Below are 6,038 nucleotides of genomic sequence, written 5' to 3' on the forward strand. Positions count from 1 at the left end.
GAGAGGGCAAAGGAAAATAGCATGTAAGACATCATCAAACTGCCAGCCACAAAAGAAGCAGCTTCGAGAAACCGAAACATGATGAGCTAAAAACGTTGAGCCAGTAGAAAGAATATCATGACACACACGCCAAGCGAAGACCTTAATTTTTCTTGGAATTTTTAGAGACCACAAAGCACGCCACCACTTTGCTAAAGGAAGTAACGAAGAAGAATTTGAATCGGGTATAGAGTTCATTGCTAGGGAATATCCACTCTTGACTGTGTAGACTCCACTTTCTGCATAATGCCACGTGGCCTGTATATAGAAATAATATTAATATGTAAAGAATGAAATGATATATCATAATAAAAAATAAACTTATCTAATAAAATAGTTATAGACAAAACTCATGATTAGAAATTATAGATAGTTGGAGTACTATTAGAACATTCAACTTAAATTATCTATTAAGTTTCTAAGGAAAATATTATTACAGATAAAAAAAATACATAAAATTGTTTAGAAAGAGATAATGAAATACTAGAGAGATTTTAAATTTTATACATATAATTAGTTAATATAATTAGAGATAATATGATATGCAGTAGAATGCATATCATATTAAGTGGAAGAACTTGATGTTATTTGTAATGATAATTCTAACTAAAATTTTATACCATTCACATCAGTGATTGACTTTACGCTTCCTATCATATAAGCTTCTATACACTTCTTCCATTTATTTATTAAACGATATTCATCATATTTTTTGCTTCTTCTAGAATATTATCAACTCCAGGCATAAACATAAGAAATTATATTAAATGTGTTTAGAATGCATATATAGTCATTATATATCTATATGTAACCAACAAATCTGGTCTGCCATACGGGTTGGAGTTAAAGGTAATGATAATATTAAATTAACATCCACTTCCAAGAACATATCGCGTAATAGAGGTATATTCCAAGTTCTGTCTGACTTGATAAGTTCATTGACCATTAATGGGGTATTTTTTTGACATATCAGAGGCCTGAAATTATAAGGTCTAAGTAATCATGGTGTTTTCATGATTTGTATTGAGGCACCATCTCCCACAGCCCATCGTATACCTTTAATTAGCAATCGACGACCCCAAAAAATAGCTCTCCATGTTTGGGAAGGGGCACACCCAAGTGGTGCTTCTAGGAAAGTTCCTCTTGGGTAGTATCTAGTTTATAAACCTGTGTTGTCAGCGATGTAGGGCCAACTAATAATCTCCAAGCTTGTTTGGCTAATAAAGCTTGATTGAAGTATTGAAGATCTTTAAATCCCATACCCCCTTGATCCTTGGATAAACACATATTTCCCCATGTTAACCAATGCATCCTTTTCTTGAATGATGTTGTACCCCACCAAAACTGTGCCATTAGACTTTCCAAATCGTCCAAAATTGAGATGAGCACCTGGAAACAACTCATAGTTTATGTTGGCATAGATTGAGCTACCGCCTTAAGTAAAATCTCCTTCCCTCCAAACGAGAATAGCCTCTCATTCCATTGTGATAATTTCTCTTTAAAGTTATCCTTAATGTATCCAAACATTTCTTTCTTTGATTTATTGTAAAAACTTGGTAAACCCAAGTAGCTTTCGTGACACTCACCAATATCCATATGAAGCTTTTGTGCAAAATATTCTTGAATACCTCTATTAGTATTTGGAGAAAAAGTAAGCGAAGATTTATCAAAATTAACTTTCTATCCAGAAGTTGATTCATAACACAGTAAAATACTTTGCAAAGTATCACAACATTAGTTTGAAGCTTCACATAATAGTAAAGAGTCATCAGGAAAGAGTAGGTGTGATATAGAAGGAGCATGTCTGTTGATATTAAAACCCCTTAACAAATTACAATTTTCAGCATATTGCAGTAATCTTGATAATCTTTCTGTTATGATAAGAAATAAAAAGGGAAATAAAGGATCACCATGTCGTAAGCGACACTAAGGAATAACTTGACCTTGGAGTGGTCCATTAATGAAAAACTTGTAGTTTACTTTCATGACACATTGCATCATAAGAGCAACCCATTTATGATGAAATCCTAACCTTTCCAATATTGCTTCCAAAAAAGACTATTCCACACGATCATAAGCTTTTGCCATATCTAATTTCATTATCGCATAACTTTTTTTCCTTGTTTTCTTGTTTCTCAAAGCATGAATTAATATAAAAGCCACCAAAATATTATCACTGATTAGCCTATTAGCAACAAAAGTACTTTATTGGGGTGAGATGAGACTTGGGAATAATCTTTTCATTCGTTGCACAATCACTTTTGATACCATTTTATAAATAACATTACATAGGCTAATAGGTCAAAAATATGAAGGAAGTGTTAGTGAAGAACGCTTTGGGATCAATGTAATTAAAGTTGAATTAACCTTGTTGATGTGTGAAGGATTATTAAGCATTGTTAATACAGCTTGTGTGACAGAAGTTCCAATAATATTCGAGTGTTGTTTGTAGAACATCCCAGACATACCATCTTCTCCAAGACTCTTCTCACCAGCAATAGCATTTAAAGCTTGAAAAACTTCATTCGATGTGAAATGGGCCAACAAAGTCATATTCATTTCTTCAAAGACAAGTTTTGGAACATAATCGGTAATTCTCTGTATATGCTCCATGGTTGGATATATGGATGTGAATAACTCTTGATAGTACTCTGAAACAATGAAAGAGATTTGGTCTTGTTCAGTATGCCATACATTTTGTTTATCAAAAAGTCCCAATATCCGGTTCTCCTTTTTCCTAGCAGATGCCCTTTTTTTATGGAAAAAATTTGTATTGTTATCCCCTTCTTGTAGCCACTAGACTCGACTTTTCTGCTTCCACCAAATTTCTTCTTTTGCAAGTAAATCTTCCACTTTACGTTCTAGATTATCAATGTATTCTTTAGACACTCTTGTGGCTTGTTCCTGAGCTTTTGAAAGAGTCTTTTCTGTTATTCTAATTTGTTTATGAAAATCACCATACTTGCTTTGATGCCATTGAGATAAAGACTCTGAGCATTGTTGGATATTATCTATTACGTTGTCTAAATCATTTCTACAGTCATTGCCCTTCCAGTTTGATACAATGATATGTGTTGCCTCATCATCATTATTCCACAAAGCTTCATACATGAACCTCTTTCTTTTTTTTGTTGTATCCAGTGTAACCATAGGATTCAAACAGATAGCTAATACTCTGTGATCTGAACCAAAAAATTCCAAATGCTTCAAAGTAGCAGAGGGAAATAATCTATCCCACTCATCATTTTGAAAAACATAGTCCAATCTTTCTAAAACCAGTCCTCCATTTTGGTATTTATTAGTCCATGTGAGTCTTGGACCAGTAAGGTCCATCTGTTGTAAATTACAAAAATTCATACAATTATGAAAAGCTGTAATTGATGATCCCTGCCTATTCGGTCCCCCAACTTTGTCAGGATCTGAAATTTTTTTATTAAAATCACCCATAAAATCCAGGCGCGTCGTGGCAGAGCACTCAAAATTTCTAATATCCTCCATGAATGTTGTTTATTAATCGCTTGTGGTGCCCCATAAAAACCAGTCAGATACCAAGATTTTGATTCAGACCTTACAAAGTAATCAATGTGACAGACATTAGATGATAAAATTGTTATAATAAAAGGTTGCTTCCAAAGAAGTAAGAGACCCCCCTGTTCCGACTCTTGGCACCTCAAAACCTTTAGAGATACCTAGTGATTTCTTAAAATATTCCATCCGAACTGGTTCAAGACGACTTTTCGAAATAAAAAGCACATTAGCAGGGTGTTGTCGTAGTAAGTTTTTAAGATGTCTTCTTCTTCCTTCGTTACCCAGTCCACGTGCATTCCAAGAAAGGATACTCATAATGTATCAATCCAAATTCTAGATCTAATAATCAAAACTAGCATGAATGAATGAATGGTGTTATTAACATTTTATCTTACTTTACTGAACAATGAGTATTTAATAATTTTGAAAAGGATGAGAATGTCTGTAGATTAGGAATAAATGAGCAGTTATAACACTGGTTTTGTATTTTAAATTTTAAATTACTTGGACACTTGTTGATAATGTATTAAACCATGTATTTGAGAGTTATTTTATATACTTTTATAATATTCAAAATTGAAATTTCTTTTATTCTTTAAAAAATTAAAATTCATTATATTTTCTTTTCGTAACTATCTTTGAATTAATGGAATCCATATATGACTTATCTGAGAACCAAAAAAGGCTAAAATTAACAAAAGCAAAAAAAATATATATATAATAAAATAAGCCACATAATATAAGATTTTTACAATATAAAGAAAACATTATATAGCCTATTAACATAAAATCAGAGAGAACTTAATCTTGCCACAGGGCCTTTCCTTACATTAAAAGGAAGCAAAACAAATACACCATAATGAAACCTATACTATATTGACAGCTAATTAACATACAACCAAATAAAATTAAAGTAAATATTGTAAAATTCTAAATTCATTGTTACTTTGTTAGCTCAGCCTATTTAGTACCCTTCTTCTTAAGATCCATAATGGTAGGGTTATTAATCACATTCTTAGCCTCCATGTTTTGCATAATATCATCTTCATTAGATGGTGTAACCTTCATAGTTTTTATTGAGTTTGCTGATGGACCTTCCATTGGCCTTTTTCCATCACTTTTGGATACTGAAGGGATAGGTATAGTCTTAGATAAATGGGCAATATGTGATCCTTCCAGAGTAGGACTAATTAAGGAATCTGTAGTAGCAGGTCCAGTAGGAGCACCATATATAATTTGAGTCTTTTGAATTGCCAGGGTCACTTGACTTTTCTCACTTAAAAATCTTGTACCTTTATTTATAGTTGACTAACACGTTTATAAGATTTATACCAATCATTTGGAGCTCTGAGTTTTTGGCCATCATATGTACATTTTGGTTGAATTTCATTTTCCAATAGTATATTATGGGAAGCACAAAACTTTTTGGTATGTCCTACACATCCACAGTAGAAACAGAAATCTGTAAGTTTTTCATATTAAAAATCAACATCAAAAGTAGGTCCTTTAGGAGAAAATGAAAGGGTCATTCCCTTAAGAATAGGTTGATGAATATCTAATAGGACTTGAACACGCATGAAATGACCCAATTATTGGCTAGAGAATTATTATCAACCTTTATAAATTTTCCCCGTAAATTCCCAATAAAATGTGCAGTTGATTCATTCTTACCTTTAAAGGGACTCGAAGTACTCTTACCCAGAAAGGATAAGTAGTAAAAGATGAAGGGTCAATATAAGACAAATCATCAGTCCTTTGTAGAAGAAGGAGGGTTCTTTTGAAATTCCACGGACCATTAGTCTCCACCTTTTCTAGATCCACCTCTCCATGAAAAGTAAAAAGGAAAAGATCATCTGGGAGATCTTTTATTTCAAGGCGACCCTCCAAATTCCACACTCTTATCATATCTCCTTTGATATCCTCTCTATCTAATTTTTTGTTTTTCAGTAACTTCCCTACTAGGCATAATTGAATTCGCTTGTTGATAGCTTCATCCTCAAAGTTGATAATATGATGAACTTGTCTTTCTTTATCATAACTGGATCCTTCCGCAAATTAAGAATTTGTGTTTTCCATATTTTCAAGTATTGTGTTTCTATTATAATATCTAATATCAATATTTTTAGAGTTACTTACTAACAACATAAATTTAAAAATTCGTAACTTGATATTTATAATAGAAATGGATAATCCAAATTGTGGGTGAAGGAACCTTCAAGGTAGTTATTATCTGATCATAAAGCACGATCTCATAGTACGATCTTTAATCACACGTTTTTAAAATTTCTCACAAAATCCGATACTAGTGCACATACTCAAATATGGGGATCGTGACATGTATCTTCATATCTAAACTCATATATCATCAAATCCCATTAATCTACATTTTTTACCAACCCGTCACACTTTCATAAACTAACACTTTGACGATACAAAGTCAAAATTAATTATCAACTTACCTATTACTAAGT

Source organism: Cannabis sativa, chromosome 1 (genome assembly GCF_029168945.1).
Source record: "Cannabis sativa cultivar Pink pepper isolate KNU-18-1 chromosome 1, ASM2916894v1, whole genome shotgun sequence".
Taxonomy (NCBI): domain Eukaryota; kingdom Viridiplantae; phylum Streptophyta; class Magnoliopsida; order Rosales; family Cannabaceae; genus Cannabis; species Cannabis sativa.